The sequence below is a fragment of the Schistocerca americana genome, chromosome 5 (assembly GCF_021461395.2).
Source record: "Schistocerca americana isolate TAMUIC-IGC-003095 chromosome 5, iqSchAmer2.1, whole genome shotgun sequence".
Classification (NCBI taxonomy): Eukaryota; Metazoa; Arthropoda; class Insecta; order Orthoptera; family Acrididae; genus Schistocerca; species Schistocerca americana.
This window is the reverse complement of record NC_060123.1, coordinates 249,805,774-249,829,065: the sequence shown is the minus strand read 5'-3', so window position 1 is coordinate 249,829,065 and position 23,292 is coordinate 249,805,774. Positions and strand designations below refer to the sequence as shown.

Genomic DNA, 23,292 nt, shown 5'->3' with positions numbered 1-23,292 from the left:
ACTGGAGACTTGAATACGATACTGAAAGGAAAATAACCTATATGCTTTAAGTAGGAAGCTCATTATTAGGCTTCAGTAGCGAGGCAGGAAACTAACATGCAAAAACAGACTAAGAAACTAAGGGTTACTCAAGTCAATGGCAAAAATTCTCCGTCCGTGCTTGGCAGAAAATGTTGTTGTGGTCGTCAGTCCGAAGACTCGTCTCCACGCTACTCAGCCCTCTAAACATGTTTACTATATTCATCTCTTCGTCTGCCTCTACAGTTTTCACCCCCCCCCCCCCCCCCCACCAAACTCTTCTCTCAGTACTAAATTGGCGATTGCTTGATGTCTCACTATGTGTCCTATCAACCGACTCATTCTTGTAGTCAAGTTGTGCCACAAATCTCTTTCCTCCCCAGTTCTGTTCAGTACCTCCTCATTAGTTACGTGATCTAACCACCTAATCTTCAGCATTATTCTGTAGCACCACACATCAAAAGCTTCTATTCCATTCTTGTCTAAACTGCTTATCGTTCATGTTTCACTTCCATACGTGGCTACAATCCGCAGAAATACTTTCAGAAAAAACTTCCTACCACTTAAATCTATGTTCAATGTTAATAAATTTCTTTTCTTGAGACACGCTTTTCTCGCCATTGCCAGTCTACATTTTACATCCTCTCTACTTCGACCATCATCAGTTACTTAGTTGCCCAAGTAGCTACTTTAAATGTCTCAGCTTGTGGTGTTGCAGGTGGAATTCCTCATCCATTTTAAATGTCTCATTTTCTAATTTAATTTCCTCAGCATCGGCTGATTAAATTCGACTATATTCCATTATCCTTGTATTCTTTTTGTTGATGTTCATTTTGTTTTCCTTTCAGGACACTGTCCATTCCGTTTAATCGCTCTTCCGCGTCCTTTGTTGTTTTTAATAGAATGACAATGTCATCGGCAAACCTCAAAGCTTTTTTATATCTTCTCCCTCAACTTTATTAATTCCTACTCCAATTTTTATATTTCCTTATTGCTTTCTCAGAGTAAAGATTGAATAACATCGACGATAGGCTAGAACCTGTAACACCTCCGTTTTTATCCCGACCTGATCTGATCGAATAGCAGCCCAATATTTATTATTAAGATGACCGTGAACCTAATGGGGCTGGTAATCGGAATTGACTGCTACGGAAGTTGTTACTTTCCAGTTCGTCCTGATCAATACTATAATACTGAATGTCTGGTAATAAGGAACACCAACACAGTTTTACTAATTACGAACTTATATTCTTCTCAAAATACAAAAAGGAGACAGCCATTGCCTTCGTCATACATATCTAATTACGGCTAATCTCAGCACAGGCTTTCTTCATTTTCCATTATCGTCACACGCTAATCCATCACTGCATCCAACACTGCAATTCAAGGTTAGGCCGGCGTGGTAGACGCGAAACTAAATATCGGCACTGGTAACGTCACTGATCACTTTTATAAAGATACTTCATCACTTTCCCGGTATTTATTTATTATTTAGGGGCCTAACCACGGCGATGGTGGCACCCCTCTCGGTTTTGAAACCCTGTATTCCAGTAATGGTCTCCACACACACCATTCCCCCCAACCACTGTGGCGCATCTCCACGCTCGCTCTCGCAACACGTCACAATCGATTGTTCGCCCTATCGACCTGTGCCGAGTGCAAAGTTATAGTAAGGGCCTACGGACGCCTTACAAACCATGTCTCACTCCCTTCTCAACTAATGGTTCTAGTCACATTTTTGTTCATTTCCTACAACAATTTTTAACTATTAAGAATAATTTTTAGCTTCAAAGACATCCTGAGGTGATAACTGACTGTCGCAGTCACAGACACAATAACGGTAGGACACACGAAGCTATTAGATAAAACAAAATCTGCAGCCTTTGTTTAAGTGTAAAACTTTTTAAAAAAATAGTGGAAATGAGAAGACTACTTCGGGAAACAGAGGATAAAAAATATAAATAACTATTGCAGAGGCATTTATCCCGCACTAGACGAAGTGTAACATACGAGCGTCAAGGTATGACTAAGTAATTTTTCATACAAAATCTCACTGATTTTGCTACGTATCGTACACCTAAGAATCCACTTTGACACAACGGGGAAAGTTATAGATGATCCTCTTCGTTGCCCTTGCAGACTGGACTACTCTGACAGGCCTCCGCAGATGTGAAATATGTCAGCATCGGCTGTTACTTACGCAAAAACTGCCGCATACTTCGTAGCCGCTGAACGAGCCTCCTGCTCTCGCAGTTTTTGGGTGAGTGGGTTGGGTTTTAGAGGGTTCAAATCCCCGTATGGAAGTGCTGATTTTGATTTCCATGATTTCTCTGAATCACTTCAGGGGAATGCTGGGATGGTTTCGTAAAAAGGTAACGGCCTATTGCTTGCAGCATCCTTGTACAATCTGAACTTTGGTCCCAGCTCTGATAACCTCAATGACGGCATGACGCCAGGCTTTTACCGTTTTCCCTTCCTCCTAGTGAAACGTCCCCCTAGAAAACTTATTGAATTACTATGCAGATAAACCTCTTACATTATTTGATTTTCAAACAGCTGAGCAGAACTGAACGTACTCAGGCATTTCGCTCTTTACATATTCTGATCAACACTAAACTGACAGCCAATATTTTTAGCGCAACGCTATCTGACTTTCAATAATCGCTACAAAAGAATGGCCCTGACTAACATTAACCTATACCTTTCACAAATCACTTACCTCACAAAAATCTTCGTTACTCAAGCTACTGCAATACAGCCACTACTGCCAGCTAAATAAAAGACTCAAACTACTGAAGGCACCAACTACTGATAGGCATAGTTAGCAAATGAAAGATTTTGATAGAGAACAAACAATGTATTTACCTTAATAGTGTTCAAAAGTCATAATATATATATCAGTCCATGAATCCAATATTACAAATTTACTCTTTCTGATGGACACACGTCCAGATCGTCCGCTTTCAAAATTCCGCCATCTCTCTCCCCACATCCACCACTGCTGGCGGCTCACCTCCAACTGCGCAACGCTACGCGCTGTTAACATACAGCTGTCCAACACTACAATAGCCAACAACAATGCAAACCAGCCACAGACTGCACACAGTACAGCCAGTGATTTTCATACAGAGCGCTACGTGGCGTTACCAGTATAAAAACCTAAACAGCCTACTTGCACTAGCTCTTCTTCAGAAGTAAGATACCACCGACTGAATCATCTTAAGCATTGTATTTATTCATTCCATCACCTGTTCCGGTAGCACTGTTGCTTCTTTCTTCTTCTCGTCGACAATAAAAGTAATGATCTTTAGCGGTTGCACACGAAGGCATTTTCCGCGATCGCTTTCCACAATTGCGCCGCGAGGCAGAAAGGCGCTATCGAACTGAAACGCCGAGCGGTTCTAGGCGCTTCAGTGTGGAACCGCGGGACCGCTACGGTCGCAGGTTCGAATCCTGCCTCGGGCATGGCTGTGTGTGATCTACATCTACATCTACATGACTACTCTGCAATTCACATTTAAGTGCTTGGCAGAGGGTTCGTCGAACCACAATCATACTATCTCTCTACCATTCCACTCCCGAACAGCCCGCTGGAAAAACGAACACCTAAACCTCTCTGTTCGAGCTCTGATTTCTCTTATTTTATTTTGATGATCATTCCTACCTATGTAGGTTGGGCTCAACAAAATATTTTCGAATTCGGAAGAGAAAGTTGGTGACTGAAATTTCGTAAATAGATCTCGCCGCGACGAAAAACGTCTTTGCTGTAATGACTTCCATCCCAATTCGCGTATCATATCTGCCACACTCTCTCCCCTACTACGTGATAATACAATACGAGCTGCCCTTTCTTGCACCCTTTCGATGTCCTCCGTCAATCCCACCTGATAAGGATCCCACACTGCGCAGCAATAGTCTAACAGAGGACGAACGAGTGTAGTGTAAGCTGTCTCTTTAGTGGACTCGTTGCATCTTCTAAGTGTCCTGCCAATGAAACGCAACCTTTGGCTCGCCTTCCCCACAATATTATGCGGTCTTTCCAACTGAAGTTGTTCATAATTTTAACACCCAGGTACTTAGTTGAATTGACAGCCTTGGGAATTGTACTATTTATCGAGTAATCGAATTCCAACGGATTTCTTTTGGAACTCATGTGGATCACCTCATGTGGATGTCCTTAGGTTAGTTCGGTTTAAGTAGTTCTAAGTTCTAGGGGACTGATGACCTCAGATGTTAAGTCCCCTAGCGCTCAGGGCCATTTGAACCATTTTTTTGAACTGAAACGTGGCCAAACCTAGTCACCTGATCGCGTTACGACTAGTCCGTTGGAATGCACAATGGACATGAGTGGATGCAGGTGATCAGACGGGGTGCTTACGTACGTGTCACCTGTCAGAGTCGTACCTAGACGTGTAGATCCAGTATGTCTAGCGAGCAGACAGGTTGCTTGCAGGCCCTCAGCTAGCCTCCCTCTAACCGCTCTTACTGTGACTGGCACCGAGGCAGAACCAGCTTTCGTCAGAAAACTCAACAGACATCACTCTGCCCTCGAATGAGCTCTCGCTTGACGCCACTGACGTCGCAAATGGCGATGGTTTGGGATCAGTGAAATGCACGCTACAGGGCGTCTGTCTCGGAGCTGTTGTAACAGTACGTTGTGCCACTATGGAGCCAATTGTTACTTAAATTGCTGCTGCAGATGCAGTACGATGCACCAGAGCCATACGCCGAACACGATGATCTTCTCTTTCGAGCGATCATTTACAGTAGCTACATTCCTGCCAAGTCTCTCTGCAATACCGCAGAAGGAACATTCAGCTTCTTGTAGCCCTATTACACGATCTGGTTCAAACTCAGTGTGGTGGAATATGCTTTCAGATATGTGAGTGGCTCTAAGGCTTCTTAAGCGATAGAACCCAGTACATTGTCCTTGACGGTGAGCATTCATCAGAAACGTAGGTTGGGATGAGAAGTTCCGCATTATGCAAGACAACTTTTTTCCGTTTTGTTTCATCCATACATGTTTAGCACTTTTGTGCTATCATCAGTGGGTTTAATTTTTATTTGTGACTGTAAAATTGTTGTTACATATTAACATTTGTGTTGTTTATAACATTATGTCAAAGTTCCATTTATAGCTTTTTTCTCATACACAAACAGCAGTTGACCGGTGTTGCCTGATGAAACGTTGTTGTGATGCCTCGTGTAAGGAGTAGAAATGCGTACCATCACGTTTCCGACTTTGATAAAGGTCGGATTGCAGCCTATCGCGATTGCAGTTTATCGTATCGCGACATTGCTGCTCGCGTTGGTCGGGATCCAATGACTGTTAGCAGAATATGGAATCGGTGGGTTCAGGAGGGTAATACGCAACGCCGTGCTGGATCCCAATGGTCTCGTATCACTAGCAGTCGAGATGACAGGCATCTTATCCGCATGGCTGTAACGGATCGTGCAGCCACGTCTCGATCCCTGAGTCAACAAATGGGGACGTTTGCAAGACAACAACCATCTGCATGAACAGTTCGACGACGTTTGCAGCAGCAGGGACTATCAGCTCGGAGACCGTGGCAGCGGTTACCCTTGATGCTGCATCACAGACAGGAGCGCCTGCGATGGTGTACTCAACGACGAACCTGGGTGCACGAATGGCAAAGCGTCATTTTTTGGATGAATCCAGGTTCTGTTTACAGTATCATGATGGTCGCATCCCAGTTTGGCGACATCGCGGTGAACGCACATAGGAAGCGTGTATTCGTCATCGCCATACTGGCGTATCACACGGCGTGATGCTATGAGGTGCCATTGGTTACACGTCTCAGTCACCTCTTGTTCGCATTAACGGCGCTTTGAACAGTGGACGTTACATTTCAGATGTGTTACGACCCGTGGCTCTACCCTTCAAAAATGGTTCAAATGGCTCTGGGCACTAAGGGACTTAACATCTATGGTCATCAGTCCCCTAGAACTTAGAACTACTTAAACCTAACTAACCTAAGGACATCACACAACACCCAGTCAACACGAGGCAGAGAAAATCCCTGACCCTGCCGGGAATCGAACCCGGGAACCCGGGCGCGGGAAGCGAGAACGCTACCGCACGACCACGAGCTGCGGACCTCTACCCTTCGTTCGATCCCTGCGAAACCCTACATTTCAGCAGGTTAATGCACGACCGCATGTTGCAGGTCCTGTACGGGCCTTTCTGGATACAGAAAATGTTCGACTGCTGCTCTGGCCAGCACATTATCCAGATCTCTCACCAATTGAAAACGTCTGGTCAATGGTGGACGAGCAACTGGCTCGTCACAATACGCCAGTCACTACTCTTGATGAACTGTAGTATCGTGTTGAAGCTGCATGGGCAGCTGTACCTGTACACGCCATCCCAGCTGTGTTTGACTCAATGCCCAGGCGTATCAAGGCCGTTATTACGGCCAAAGGTGGTTGTTCCGGGTACTGATTTCTCAGGATCTATGCACCCAAACTGCGTGAAAGTGTAATCACATGTCAGTTATAGTATATTTGTCCAATGAATACCCGTTTATCATCTGCAGTTCTTCTTGGTGTAGCAATTTTAATGGCCAGTAGTGTATTTTGGTAGCTATTCTACTACACAGTATGCAACTTGTCATCTGCAAACAGCAAAACGTAATTTATTTTTCTGTTTATTATGCATTTACGAACGGGAATGAGTCTGTGTCACGTTCCTTTTGTGTAACTTATAATTTTGAAGTTGTGGTGCGCTCTCCTGAGTTGTTGGTGAAGTAAATAGGCTTACTACGTGACCTATGGTCGCTTTACACTGCATTTTTCGATTTCTCAAAACATAGGCGGGTTTTTCGCTGCCGTTACTTGTTGTTGTGGCTGTTTTTTTTCCGCAGCGAGTTTGGCTGGGTGAGGCGCGCGAGTTTGAATTTTATTTGGCGTCAGTGGTGTGTGGTTTGTGTGGGCTTGCGTGTGTGTGTGTTGTGTACTGGGACAGAGAGACAGATAGATAGAGAGAGAGAGAGAGAGAGAGAGAGAGAGAGAGAGAGAGAGGAAGAGATACATGCATAAGTTCATCGAAAAGATTTGATGCAGTTTAGCCAAATATTACTGTTTTTACTAGTCACATGTATGTTTCGTTCTGTCTTATTTTGGGTGCATAACAAACTAGCAGTTCAAGTACTTGTATAAAGAAGGAAGTAATAGCTCGAGTTATTATCTCAAACCTGAGATAAAACCGCCGTCCTTAGACCACAAAAGACACTAAAAGTGAACTATAACGTTCTGCACAGTACCTGCACAATACATAAGACGATATGGGCCCACTGCTGGTCATGTTTTGTGAGTATGTGTATTGTTTATTACGCATATATAACGTTTATCATCGTTAAAAAAGTTGTCTCTAGAATTTTTTCTGTCACTTATTACTTCTCTCACTTTTGATAATGTTGGCTGATTGGGAGAATGCAAAGCTGCGTCGTTTTTCGGAATCCCTGTTCAACTGCAGTTCCCTGTCGCTTGCTGGGTAATGTCAAAAGAAAGAGACATCGTCGTCACCTCGAGTAGGACCACTGCGGTGTTCAGACCAACCTCAGCGTTGTGCACGGCTTTACTTATACGATATATGAACATTTACTGTGTGGATGACGATAGACGGTAATTTCATAAGTCGTTATTGAGACGACATCGAGATAGAATAGTTCAGTTCGGTCTCAGCTTTCTATGTGTGGTGAATGGCGTTGTGCCTTTTTAATTTTTCCTACAAGATTTTATCAGCATGCGTACGTCTTACAACAACGTTTTCATATAAACGTTTTTGCGGCGGAAGGACAACACAAGGTAATCATATTAATTTCATATTAGATTGTGCTGCAAACTGTGAAATGGGTCCCTTTCATTTTTTTGAAACTGAAACCTCAAATTGAAGTTCTATATTACGTTTTTATGCTAAAAAGTATGTAACTTTAGTATGAAGCGTTTTGACATTAACCAACCAGATGAACTCCACTTTTAGTGAGAATCTCTAGCTTCACCGCATGTGATGATTCTACATAAATAAAGCTATGAAATACAAATTTTATCGAAGTGTCCTTTTTTATAAGTCCAGTCTTTCACACTATTTTTAATCTAACGTGAAACAAAGGCGTCACTTGAGTGGACTTTGCACATTATGCCGCCTTGATAAGGGTCAACTGTTTTTTACAATGTCAGCCGAACTAATAAATTTCAGTAGAGTAGAGTAGAACAAAAGTATCTAAATTGGAAGGCACATGGTACACTTCAGTTTCCCTCATCATTTCAATGATGGGCCTTCCTCTCATTGAGAGTCATCACCCTTATCTCTGTGCATAAGGCCACTACCATCAAGAGCCATCAGACTTACAGGATCTGTGCAACAGCAGACAACACACAGACAGAAAGGTGTAATGCTACACCTGTCTGTAGAACCAAAAGAGAAAGTCGTGCAGTTTGATAGCGTCTCTGAATTTTTCAAATGTAGTGTTTTAGATGTTTCTCTTTTCACTTTGTATTACAGTTTATCACTCGTCTTATGCTCTGACCGAATCATGGTTGTAATGTATACTTGTTTTACACACAAGGGTGTTTCCTCATACTCCTATCATAATACTTATTAGGGTGATAATGATCATGATGTCGATGAGAAAAGCCTGTACTCATTATTGTTACTTTTCATTTAGCTCCTATTGTTTGCTAAGTCCTTTTGATACACATGACACTTCATACTTGGCCTGATAACAAAATGTCACCTGGACAGCATTTCACTCCTAAAAGCTTCATTATGATACTGTAATGCACTACGAGCTTGCAGGCAACTCATACCACAAAACTCTTCGACACATAGTGTATTCTAAAGTTCACGAGAAACTCATAAGCCAGTGCCGCCTTTGGATAAGGGAAAATTAATTACCTACACCATTTTCAACTAGACAGAGAGCTTAATGAATTGATATTCCGAAATTATTACTGCTCACGTACTTCGCGTTTGCCGCCGTAATTAGAGTGGTGTAGGTAGGAAGCTGGAGTATTGTGAGGGGGGTCTAGGGGAGGGAATATGATAATGAGGCGCTAGTGCTGACGAGGTCCCTGCGGGCACGACCCAGTTCTCTCTGCGTCGCCCCACCCCTGCGCCCACCCTCGCTGCTACACAGTCCTCCAGATTTGAGCAAATGGGGTAGGAGCATTCTGCTAAGGGCCACAGATGCTCCAATTCCCAATATCAAAATAATATTGTTACTGCTGTCATCTTCATTCCAAAGACTGATTTGACACGGCTGTATATTTCGTCCATAACAGACGGCATTATGAGGGCTACGACTGTTGATAAATACGGACAGTTTCTGTGTCAGTCACTTGTTTATTTTTCCACGACACGTTTCGATGTATCACGCTGTCGTCATCAGGTGAGGAATTGAAACTTTCCTGGCAGATTAAAACTGTGTGCCGGGCCGAGACTCGAACCCGGGACCTTTGCCCTTCGCGGGCAAGTGCTCTACCAGCTGAGCTACCCAAGCACGACTCAGGCCCCGTCCTCACTAGCCATGTCTCCGCAATATCCTTTCTTTCAGGAGTGCTAGTTCTGCAGGGTTCGCAGGAGAGCTTCTGTAAAGTTTGGAAGGTAGGAGACGAGATACTGGCAGAAGTAAAGCTGTGAGGACAGGGCGTGAGTCGTGCTTGGGTACCTCAGTTGGTAGAGCACTTGCCCGCGAAGGGCAAAGGTCCCGAGTTCGAGTCTCGGCCCGACACACAGTTTTAATCCGCCAGGAAAGTTTCATATCAGCGCACACTCCTCTGCAGAGTGAAAATCTCATTCTGGAAACATCCCCCAGGCTGTGGCTAAGCCATGTCTCCGCCATATCCTTTCTTTTAGGAGTGCTAGTTCTGCAGGGTTCGCAGGAGAGCTTCTGTAAAGTTTGGAAGGTAGGAGACGAGATACTGGCAGAAGTAAAGCTGTGAGGACAGGGCGTGAGTCGTGCTTGGGTAGCTCAGTTGGTAGAGCACTTGCCCGCGAAGGGCAAAGGTCTCGAGTTCGAGTCTCGGCCCGACACACAGTTTTAATCCGCCAGGAAAGTTTCATTTCAGCGCACACTCCTCTGCAGAGTGAAAATCTCATTCTGGAAACATCCCCCAGGCTGTGGCTAAGCCATGTCTCCGCCATATCCTTTCTTTCAGGAGTGCTAGTTCTGCAGGGTTCGCAGGAGAGCTTCTGTAAAGTTTGGATGGTAGGAGACGAGATACTGGCAGAAGTAAAGCTGTGAGGACAGGGCGTGAGTCGTGCTTGGGTACCTCAGTTGGTAGAGCACTTGCCCGCGAAGGGCAAAGGTCCCGAATTCGAGTCTCGGCCCGACACACAGTTTTAATCCGCCAGAAAAGTTTCATATCAGCGCACACTCCTCTGCAGAGTGAAAATCTCATTCTGGAAACATCCCCCAGGCTGTGGCTAAGCCATGTCTCCGCCATATCCTTTCTTTCAGGAGTGCTAGTTCTGCAGGGTTCGCAGGAGAGCTTCTGTAAAGTTTGGAAGGTAGGAGACGAGATACTGGCAGAAGTAAAGCTGTGAGGACGGGGCGTGAGTCGTGCTTGGGTAGCTCAGTTGGTAGAGCACTTGCCCGCGAATGGCAAAGGTCCCGAGTTCGAGTCTCGGCCCGACACACAGTTTTAATCCGCCAGGAAAGTTTCATATCATCGCACACTCCTCTGCAGAGTGAAAATCTGATTCTGGAGGTGAGGAATTGTTTATTTACGTGGCCGGTGTTGGTGAAGAGTGCACACATCTTTTCACAGTCGTGTTCCAAGGGCAGTATAGATTATTTCGCGTCTTCTGAGGGATGATAGTGTAGTAAAAAATCCGCATACTGTTACTTGATGTATTTCATTTCCACTGCTCATTACGTTTACGTATCTATGAAGTGACAGAGTGAATGTAACGTGCAGTGGGGAGGACGTACATCAAGTAACAGCATGTAGACCTTTTACAACACTACCGTCCCTCAAAAGACACAAAATAATTTACACTGCTCTTGGTCTGCGACTGTAAAAGATGTCTGTACTCTTCACCAACACCAGCTGAATGAATAAACAGTTCTTCATCTGAAGAGGATAGTGTGAACCCTCGAATTGCGCTGTGGCGCAAAAGACAAGTGAATGACTTAGAAACTGTTTTGTACAGCCCCCCATGCTGCTCCGTACTGGCAAGTCTGTTTATCTCTGGGTAACGACCGCATCCTACATCGTTTGAACTTACTCACTGTATTCAGCTCTTCCTCTACAGTTTTTACCCCCACATTCTGTTACCAAATTGGCAGGCGCTTGGGTGACATCCCTTTGACGTGGTCATACCACGTTTTTCGGTAGTGTATAATCTGTGGCCGTTGTTTTTACGTGTAGTTTCTGCCTTTCGCTTTCCCTCTGTCTCTCAGCGTTAGTCCAAGAAGTGAACCCAGAAATCTTATCTCGGCTGCTCCAGTTCTTAGAATCCAGATTTCACTACCATACATAACAGTAGGCATTGCCAGTACGTTGTACGGTCCTAATGTTATCACTTCCATCATAATTCTACCAAGATAGTTCCTTATACAAACATTTATAGCATTATATTTCTGTGTATGCTGAACCACATCTGAATTAGTTTCGGGTATTGATGTCTCTGTCCCGAGATGTTAAAATGAATTCACCTGTTCTATTCTGTTGTTGTTTATCACTATTTCTGCTCTTTTTAAGTGTTTTCCTACCATCGCCATCACTTTTGTTTTACTTTCAGGCATAACCATTCGATAATATTGTGAAATGTTATTAATATAGCCTACGAAACTAGAGGTCTCACTGACCTAAGCAGTTGAAGCATTATCTAGTTAGAGACCATATTCTGGACGGTGTTTACTGCTCGCATGATTTGTGGCCGCTTCCCAGTCATGTAAACATACCGTTGCCACAGCGGCACTCCGCGAGTAGTCCAGTATCAACAACAGCTTCTTCAGTTTATGTTCACCACTGCAGTAACATGCCACGCAGAGGAATACAGCACTTTGATAGAGTCAGCATAGTGGCTTTATTTTCAGCAGGTCACACACAGCAAGATGTCGATCGGTTACATGTCACTCAAAGTGGTGTGTCTAAGGTGTGGAGAAAGTACAGAGAGATGGGAAATATGAACGGTAGGCTTCGGAGTGGTCGTCCTCGTGTGTCAACACCACTGCATTGCAGGATCGTTTCCTCCAACTGTCGACACGCACGCGCCCAACTGCCAGAAATATTGGAAACGACTTCTCCCAGTCAACAGGGATTCGTATCTCAGACCTAACAGTGCAAAGAAGATTGCAACAGGGCGGTCTTCATTACAGAAGACCAATGAGAAATTTTGCACTGAACCAACGGAACCGAAGCAGTCGAAGGACCTGGACTGTTGCATATGGTTTGGAGAAGCACTAGACGACTCCAAGAATGCCCATACTTTCAGGAAGTCCATCCGTCTGCAAGTGGAAGTATAATCTTCTGGGCGGCAATAATGGTGGGATGGCGGACCAATCAAATTCCCATCTACTGCAGTTTGACTGGTCCCTGATACCTCCAAGAGCTCCTACAAACGATTGTAAGGCCTTACAGACGTGAAGTCGGCGACAGCTTTATCTTAGTAGATAACAGTGCAAGACCATAGCGTACTCTAGCAGTGTCTAGGTATTTTCAGAAATGTAACATCAATCGAATGTATTGGTTAGCACAGTTCCCAGACACGAATGCAGTTGAGCATACATGGGACCTGTTAAAAGTGGTTATTTCACACCGTCCGAATCTTAAGGACCTGGATGCTGGCATTGACGAATTGAACCTCATACCCCAAGCTTGATGGGCTGATCCAGAGCATGCCTTGAACAGTGGAAGATGTATGCTTAGGAAAGAGCCTGCTTTGTTTTGTAATGATTGTTTGTAAGTAACCAAAATAGATCTTGTTTTGAGAAGGAATTGTGTTCGTTTTGATAATAAGGTATTATAGAAACCTCAATGGGTGTACTATACGAGGTCATTGTAGTAAACTCTATGACATGCCAAACTTTTGTTAAGGTGTGTTCACCAAACAGGACTGATGGAAGACCACAGCCTTGTTTTAGTCTCTGGTGTTGTGCCATATATTTCTTATCTCCCCAGTTCGGTTCAGTACTAACTCATTAGTTACGCGATCTATTTGTCTAACCGTCAGCACTCTTCTTCAGCACCACATTTCAAAAGATTCTATTATTTTACAGCCCGAACTGCTTCTCGTTCACGTTTCATTGCTGCGCAAGATTACACTCCGTACAAATACGTCCAGGAAAGAATTCTAACACTTAAAATGATACTAGATGCTCCATGGAGCGAGGTGATGGACGGGGTAGCGTCCTATGCATATAGGCTACCGACACTATCAGACTAGCAGTCATTAGAAACCATCTGAAGATGGCAACGAGTCTGTCTGCCGAAATATCGTGGAGAACTTACGATGAGACCTAGGCGGACACCCGAAAACTTTGCAAAAGAAAGGGTTAGGAATGGAATTAAAATTCCGTTCGAAATCATGTAAATGAAAAGATACGCTGACGACATTGCTGTCCTCATTTAAAGTGGGGAAGAATTGCTAGACGTGTTGAATGGAATGAACAGTCTAATGAGCACACACAACAGATTGAGAGGAAACCAAAAAAAGACGAAAGTAATGAGGAGTAGCAGAAATGAGATCAGCGATAAAGGTAACATCAAAATTAGGGAACACGAAATCGATGAAGTGGGGGAATTCTGCTCCCGGAGAGCAAAATAAAACGTTGTGGGCGAAGCAAGGAGGACGTCGAGAGCAAACTAGCACAGGAAGTAGGGGTATTATGGGCAAAAATAAGTCTACTAATGTCCAACATCGGCCTTAACTTGAGGAAGAAATTTCTGAGGAAGTACATTCGGAGCTCAGGGAAGTGAATTATTGATGTGGGAAAACCAGAACAGAAGAGAATCGAAACGTTTGAAATGCGCTTCTATAGAAGAATGTTGAAAATTAGGTGGACTGGAAAAATTTTGGAAATTTGTGGTAAGATCTTAAGGGACCAAACTGCTGAGGTCATCGGACCCTAAGCTTACACACTACTTAATCCAACTCGAACCTGCAACGGGGGAAGCCGCGCGCACCGTGACAAGACGCCTGAGACCACGAGGCGAGGTGGGTTGATGAGACATGAGAAGATTCTCTGCAGAATCGGCGAAGAAAGAAACACATGGGAAACACAAGAAGAAGGGGCAGGTTGATAGGACATGTGCTAAAATATTGGTGAATAACTTTTATTACACTTCAGGGAGCTGCAAAGGGTAAAACGTATACGGGAAGACAGAAATTGGAAAGTATCCGACGAATCACTGAGTGCGATGGGTGCAAGTGGTACTCTGAGTTAGAGAGTTCGGTGTAGGAGAGGAATTTCTGGAGAGCTGCATCAAAACAGTGAGAAGAATCATGACCACCCCAACTCTTAAAAAAATCTGAGTTTTATGGACCTAACAGCTTTACACACAACTGATTTCAATCTTAGTTAACAACCGGTATGCAAGAAGTTTTGTTGAATGATTCAATGTTGGGAAGTTAGAATATTTTAGTGGCTGAGCCGAAATCACAAAGGTTGTCCTACAGGCTTCAATTTTTGGTCCAATCCTAGTCCTCATATAAGTGAATGACCTTCCACTTAACTTTCAACAAGCAGAATTGATATTTTTTTTGCGAACGACATTAGTGTTATAATAAATCACATAAGATAGAAAGCAACAGGAAAGATTTTTAATAATGTTTTTCAAATAATTATTAAGTATTTATGTGAGAATGGACCTTAATTTTGGGAAAACATTATATTCAGTTACGTGCAACAAACAATGCCATACCAACAACTGGTGTAGCACATGAACAAGAGTCTGTAAATAGGGCAGAATATTCCAAATTTTGAACTTTTTCTCTTTGCAAATAACTGCTAGTCTTAGAAAGAAACGACTCGGCCCCTTGACATATTTTGCTTATTTCCACTTAGAAAGAAAGTATCGATTACACAAAAGCAATAAAAAAGAATAATATTTGGTTTTCATCTGCAGTTGTCCTGTAGGTATCTCTTCAAGGACTTATGCATTATAGCTGCACCATCACTATACATACATTCGCTAATGACATTTGTCATAAATAATGCATCACAATTTGAGAAAGATGGTGATGTTAGTTAGTTGGTTGCGTGTTCCATTGATCAATCGCATGGTACGGTGGCCATTATGATGTGGAACGTGTCAAGTGCACAAGAAATGCATATATGAAACAAAATATTTTAATATATATATATATATATATATATATTAAAATATTTTGTTTCATATATATATATATATATATATATATATATATATATATATATATATTATGATACAGAGTTAAAAATTAATATTTATATTATTTACCCCATTCCCTTAAATGGCATAAATGTATATACTGTATTCATAGATTTATTTATTCCTATTCAAGAATTAATCTATGGTATAGAAGGAGTTGTCAAGGAGATATGATTTCAATTTATTTTTGAAGCTATTACTGTTGTCTGTCAGACACATTTTTTCATCTGGCAATTTGTCGAAAATTTTTGTAGCAGCATATTTTACCCCTTTCTGTGCCAAAGATAGGTTGAGCAAAGGATAGTGTAAGTCTTTCTTTTTTCTGGTATTATAAACATGAATATCACTGTTGTTTTTAAATTGGTCTGTGTTGTTGAGAACAAATTTCATTACCGAGTAGATGTATTGTGAGGCTGTCATAAGAATTCCCAATCTTTTTTAAACAGATGTCTACAAGATGTGCGACTAAGAACCCCACACATTATTCTAACTGTTTTCTTTTGAGCAGTGAATACTTTATGTCTAAATGTTGAGTTACTCCAAAATATTATTCTGTATGACATTAGAGAGTGAAAGTATGCAAAGTATGTTAGCTTAATAATTTCTATATTCTCAAAATTCGCAATTATTCTGATCGCAAAAGTTGCTGTACCTAGTTGCTTTAAGAGGTCCAAAATATGAATTTTCCAATTACGATTCTCATCTATATGTACACACAAAAACTTAGTATACTCTACCCTGTCTACTGACTTCTGTTGATGTGTTATATTTATTGAAGGAACTGTACTTTTTGCAGCAGAAAATTAGAGCTAGCCCATTTGCAGAAAACCAATTAATAACTTTTTCAAAGACCTTATTTGTATCATTTTCAGTTTGACTTTCATTTACTGGATTAATAATGATTCTTGTATCATCATCAAACACAGTTCAGCTTCCTGTTTCAGATAGGAAGGGAGGTCGTTCACATATATCAAGGACAGAAGGGTAATCATGATTGAAGCCTGTGGAACACCTAATGTAATTTCACCCGAGTTAGATGAAGTGGCAAACTTATTTAAATCACTTGACCCATATAAGGAAACTTTTTGCTTCCTGTTCTGTAGCTATGACTTAAACCACTCATTTGCTATTCCATTTATACCACAGAATTGTAATTTCTGTAACATAATGTCATGGTTCACACAATCAAATGCTGTGGACAAGTCACAGAAAATTCCTACTGGTGACATTTTTCTATTTAAAGACTCTATTATGTGGACAGTGAAATTGTATATTGCTGTCTCAGTGGTACAGAATTTTTGAAATCCGAACTGTGATTTACTAAGTACCCCGTTACTGTTGAGATGCCTAACCATTCTTGAGTACATTACTTGCTCAAAGATTTTTGAGAATGCTGTAAGCAAGGATACTTGCCGATGATTATGGACATCTGTGGTGTCCCCCCTTTTGTAGAGAGGCCTGACAATGACGTATTTTAACCTGTCTGGGAAAATACCTTGAGTTAGTGATGCATTACATATGTGGTTCAGAATATCAGCTGCAATTGCTCCACATTGTTTTAATATCTTATTAGAGATGTCATCTACTCCAACAGAACATTTATTTTTCAGAGATTTAATAATTTTACTTATTTCACAAGAGGTTGTTAGGTGAAACTTAATCTGACTAAATTTTTTCAAAACAGACTCTTCCATATACTGCCTAGATTTTTTGAACTGTTCTCACCATTTTCTTCTCCTGCACTTAATAAATGGTTGTACATTCGCTACTTGTGTACTGTTGGTTAGGATAGTCTCGTTCTCTTTAACAGTAATACTACTTACCCCATTGGTTACTTTCCTGTCTCCCTGCTAACAGCATTGCATATTGATTTGATTTTATTGCCAGAGTTGTTAATGTCTTCTCTAACATACATCTTTTTTGATTTCCTTACAACTTTTCTTAGTATGTCACAATAATTTTTATAGTGTAAAACTACTTCTGGATCTTTACTAGTTCTTGCTGTCTCATACAGTTTTCTTTTTCTTTCTGAAGACACTTTAATACCTGTAGTAATCCAAGGTTTCTTTGAAAAGTGTGTGGTGTTACACTTAGTAATTTTCTTTGGGAAACAATGTTCAAAGAGGGATATAAATTTATCAAGAATTATGATGCACTTATCATTAGCATTTATCTCATTATATACATCTCCCCAATTAACATTTCTTAAGCTTTCTCTGAAGTGCTGTATAGATACTGGGTTGAGCGACCTCACACTTTTACTTAATGATTTCTGAACCGTACACCTTGTTAGGTTTTGTAAGTTAATCAGTTGTGCATCATGGTCTGACAATCCATTTACCACAGAGAAAGCACATGTTTGTTTTACATCCTCTTTCTGTACAAATACATTATCTATTAGCGTGCTACTGTCCTGCGCTATACGTGTAGAGAAATTGATCACTGATTCTAAGTTATATGTTGTTAGAACACTTCTAGTTCACTTTTCCTATCAGAATTACTTAGAAAGTTTACATTGAAATCACCACAGATTAATAACTTCTTTTTATCTGACAGACAGCATAATAGGGAGTCAAACTTTTTTTAAGAACAGCACCCAGTCTCCTAATGGGGGCCTGTAGATTGTTGCTAATATCAATACCACATTATCCAGCTGATCAACACAAAATTTGCTTGCTTCTACAGTTTTGCAATTATACCCTTGTCTTATGAAAATGGCAACTCCTCCTTTCTCCATCCTACATCTACAAGTGTAAGACGCTAAATTGTACCCACTTATACTGACACTATCCATTCCCACAGTTACACGGTGTTCAGACAGCCAGAATATATCAATCTCATTCTTATTTTTGAATCATCTAAACACACTAATAGCTCATCTACTTTATTTTTTATTGCCCTGATATTTTGATGAAGTTTGTTGATACTGTGCTTAGCTTTACCCCTATTAACTGTATGTGAAGTTTCTTTTATTCTATTTATCTGGATTCTCATCTGTCTGGACTTTGGTTTTAACCTAAAAAACCTGTCTGCCTGGACCCATTAACCACAGGGGTCACCCCTTGTGTGACTGTGGACCCACTTACAGTTTCTGCTAATAGAGAAGCTAACTTACTTTTCCCCATCCTATTCAGGTGCAGGCCAGGTGTAGTGCATCCCCTCCTACCAAGAGCATTTACTGGGACAACACTTATGTGAGATTTTGCCGGTGTCTGGAACATCCTGTTCAGCTCAGTGTTAACATTGCCTTACAGCAGTGTTTACCCCGGGCTGATCATGGCGCTGAAGGACCTCCATAAACCCCACATTTTTGTGCCCAGTTTCTGCTCCTATTTTATCCAGGTCACTCCTAATACTGTATCTTGGATTCATAGCCAGGCTGTTTCCTGCTCCCCCAACTATAATCATCTTATCTTCCTTCTCAAAGTCCCTGCATAGCTGACCTAAGTTTTCTGTCACCTAGCTAAGGCTAGCACTTGGTTTCACAAAACTTGTGAGCTGGTACCCTGCACCTAATTTCTCCTGAAGCTGCTGGCCCACATCCTTCCCATGACTGCTGCCTATAAGCAGAATTCTTCTTTTCCTATTCTGGTTTGATCCCGACCTGTCTTTTTTCTTTAAGCTAATATTGTGCTTCAACCTACTTTCAACTGTATCTGGATGAGGCCCTTCCTCCACTTCAGATAGCAAGCTAAACTGATTTACTAATTGAATTTCTGGAGTTTTTTCAACTGTTTCCCTTTTTTGCCCTTTTCTTCCTAACTTTTCCCAGTTCCCAGTCTCTTTTTCCTCTCTTAACCTGCGTAATTCCAAGTTAGCGTTTTCTAATTCAGTCATAAGGGCACAAAATTTTACCTCCTGTTCCGCAATTTTTCTGTCCTTTCTACATATCCTACACTGCCATGGAAGAGCCTCATTTTCTTCCATCGTTTCCTCGCCGCTTCATTCGCCCCAATGAAACCATAACTTACAGTCTACGCAGAACACCCCCTCTTTCAAAATTCTACGGCAACCACCACATTTGTCACACATGGTTTGAAAGACAAACTTAGCGCAAAAGCAGTGAATAAGTTGGCATAAGACCACAGTAGTTTCGTATTCTGTAGCCTACTAATCCGTAAATAAACACCAATGTAAACAAAATTTTAAACTTACTTCCGAAAGTTTTAACTACATAAACACTGTATGACCGGCAAGAATCAATTTGACTTTGAAGCGATAACTCTAGTCAAAAAGGAAAATCTACACTCGCGTGAAATTTACACCTAAAAAACGTAAACAAAACTAGCGACTACCGACCATTTACGAAATACTTCCTTTTCGATCTAAATACGGTCAGAAAAGCGAAACCTTCGATAGACAGTCTAGAGAAGAAGTATATACACTAGTCTAAAATACAATATTAACTAAATTAACTCTTTTTTTAATATTAATCACTTAACTTAGCGAGAGCTTCGTATACGCGCGTTTGCCTATCTCCAGAGATGATTTTTTTTCCGTCACCTACACCGTTAGAGGAAAAAATGACCTTTAATACCCATTATTGAAGCTGTCAGTGGCTCAGACTGGAGTTCAATATGCAGGAACAACACCTGTTGATCATTTTTTCAATAATATAACATGTTTGATGGGTAGTAAAGCAAGTTCTAAGATCATTTTCGGGACAACTTCCTCTATTGCATGGACGATGTTCTATTTAAGAACTGACAGTGAAAAAAAGAAAAAGAAACTATTTCTTATGTGTAGTTGCATGAGTTGGACTACAAAATAGTATGTTCATTCACGTCAACACTAAACATTATACAGCTACAGTGACTCGTACCACATCATTTCCATAAAAGAATCGTTCAGATGATCTTTGGAACATGTAACTAAGTTAGTGAGTTAGCTGGTATTTTAAAAAGTAGGAGAATAATCATCAGCATACTATGATCAGCAAAAATTTGGCGCCATTTGTTTTTCCAGCGAACTTCCCGCCGTCAAAGCTTTAGCCTATCTTCGCGGCGATGAACGCCACCCAGGAGACTCCCGCTGGGCAGCGGAGTCCCTAAACGCCACACGTGTCTAGCGTGCCACCGAGGCCAACTGTCCGGTGGCTCTCCAGTAATTGCCAGGCTGCTGTAAGTGTCACTGCGCTTTCATAACACTCTGTCTGCACTTTCAGTCATTGATAATACTTTGCGTCCACCTGACACACAACTGAAATGCACCTTTCTAGTTTATTAAGGTTCCGTACCTCAATCGGTAAAAAAGGGTCCCTTATAGGATCTTCTGTCTATCCGTCTGTTAAGACCACTCTTTCTCAGGAACGGGTAGAGACATCAAGTTGAAGTATATGTCGAATACTTAGGTGTACGGTCCCTTGACGGTGTAAAAAAATTCAAGCTTCTAAGTGAGTGAAATCAGAAGTTACGTCCTTGCATGACACACATTTTGATAATCTCAAATTCAATATAAAATCCGATAGGGAATACATCTCTGTCAAGTACAGGGATTCCCACGAGAAGCGGAAGTCCTGGTGCTCGATGACCCGCGTTTTAAAGTCGAGGTGATAGAGAAAGAAAGTGAGAATCATTCGTACACAGATATGCCAACTTTCAAAAGTGAAAAATCAGGAGAATTTTAGCGGTGTACTATTGTGAGTTAAAACACATCCATGACGATTAAAGTTGCAGTAAAACAACCCAGTTACATTTGCTTTATTATTTACATGTAAATACTAAATAATGGACATACCTGAGTCTTCGGACTGTATAATTTATCATTCAACATGCTGAACAACATAAATGATGAGCTGTGCAGGCTTCTTTGGATTCAAACACATTCAAGTGAAGCACTATCGAGAGATCTACAGTTCGAAATTACGATCCGAGAAAACAAATTAACGTCTATTAGATTTCTGTTTTGACATTAACACACTTTTTTCATGAATAAATCACTGCTAAACGACAACACTTTTACATTTCATAATGCAACCCATATTTGCATCGCATCTTATATCCGTAAGACATCTTTCCCAAATTGAAAATAATCTGAATAGTTTATCAGTCTGAATTTGTCTGATTACGGTAGTTACTTATTCAGCACACCCGTATCTGACTTGGCCTTCTTCAAAAACCCTGAACTAAATTTCTGCTCAAAGCACTTGTCTTTTTGAACTGATTTTAAAATTAAAAATTTCTCCAAAGACTTTTCTGGAAGCATGGACCTGAACTGAGTTTTTCTCTTTGTAACTTTGTTAAAAATTCTCTCGCATTCTGCATTACTTCCCGTTGAAATTTGGCAAGAAGCAAAGTTTCACAGTACAAGTAAAGGATAAACTCCGGAAATCGCAAATATATAATTATATCATACGAAAAAAAATTCTTTTTGCCATTTGTTATGCGTCCCTCTGTCCGACCATCAGTTAAGACCCCCTTTCCTCAGGAACGGGTGGAGGTATCAAATTGAAATCTATGTCAAATACGAAGGTGTGCGATCCCTTACAGTGTAAAAAATCTATGATTGTAACTCAATGCATTCAAAAGATACGGCCGTTTAGGTCACACATCTTGACGATCGCGAACTCACTCATCAAAACCTGGAGACGAACTGTCAACATACATAATAAGTTTGTACGGAACCATCAATCGCGTCCCCTACTCGCACTTTTTTTCAGTAATTTTCGTTTGTACAACCATTCAACTGTGTAAACATCTTTCTGAAGATACAACCATTGTGATGTACGTACTTAATTCCCTTAACTATTTGAGTAATTAGGGAGACAGTCACACAGCAATAGCGTTCTCATAATCTAAACAATCTTGAAGGTATCTACGCTACCGTGCAACCACGAAAGATGACTGAAGTGCAACGAATATCTACAAACCGAAGATCTGTTAGATGACGATCAGTTTGGCTTAGGACGGGTAAAGGCACCAGAGAGGCTGTTCTGATGTAGCGGTTGATGATGGAAGCAAGACTGAAGAAAAATCAACACACGTTGATACACTATGTGATCAAAAGTATCCGGACACCTAGCTGAAAATGACTTAAAAGTTCGTGGCGCCCTCATCGGTAATGTTGGAATTCAATATGGTGTTGGCCCACCCTTAGCCTTGATGACAGCTTCCACTCTCGCTGGCATACGCTCAATCAGGTGCTGGAAAGTTTCTTGGGGAATGGCAGCTCATTATTTACGGAGTGCTGGACTGAGGATAGATATCGATGTCGGTCGGCGTTCCGCACCATAACACCACCGCCTCCGAATTTTATTGTTGGTACTACACTCGATGTCAGATGACGTACACCGGGCATTCGCCATACCCACACCCTGCCATCGGATCGCTACATTGTGTACCGCGATTCGTCACTCCACACAACGTTTTTCCATTGTTCAATCGTGCAATGTTTACGCTCCTTATACCAAGCGAGGCGTCGTTTGGTATTTACCGGCGTGATGTGTGGCTTATGAGCAGCCGCTCGACCATGAAATCCAAGTTTTCTCACCTCCCGCCTAACTGTCATGGTACTTGCTGTGGAGCCTAATGCAATTTATAATTCCTGTGTGATGGTCTGGGTAGATATCTGCCTATTACACATTACGACCAACTGTCGGCGGTCTCTGTCAGTCAACAGACGAGGTCGGCCTGTACGCTTTTGCGCTGTACGTGTCCCTTCACGTTTCCACTTCATTATCACATCTGAAACAGTGGACCTAGGGATTTTTGGGGGTGTGGAAATCTCGCATACAGACGTATGACACAAGTGACACCCAATCACCTGACCACGCTAGATGTCCGTCTGTTCCACGGAGCGCCCCATTCTGATCTCTCACGATGACTAATGACTACTGAGGTCGCTGATATGGAGTACCTGGCAGTATGTAGCAGCACAATGCACCTAACATGAGTA

The 23,292-nt window shown here is 41.7% G+C and overlaps 1 long non-coding RNA gene and 1 other non-coding gene across 2 annotated transcripts in view; one reads left to right on the top strand and one right to left on the bottom strand.

Annotated features, from left to right (window-relative positions):
• LOC124615840 overlaps positions 1-23,292 on the bottom strand; it is a 415,576-nt gene that overhangs the window by 152,994 nt on the left and 239,290 nt on the right. The gene's annotated exons all lie outside the window — the stretch shown is intronic.
• Positions 10,604-10,678, top strand: Trnas-cga. The gene has a single exon. It is a non-coding gene; the product is annotated as a tRNA-Ser (tRNA).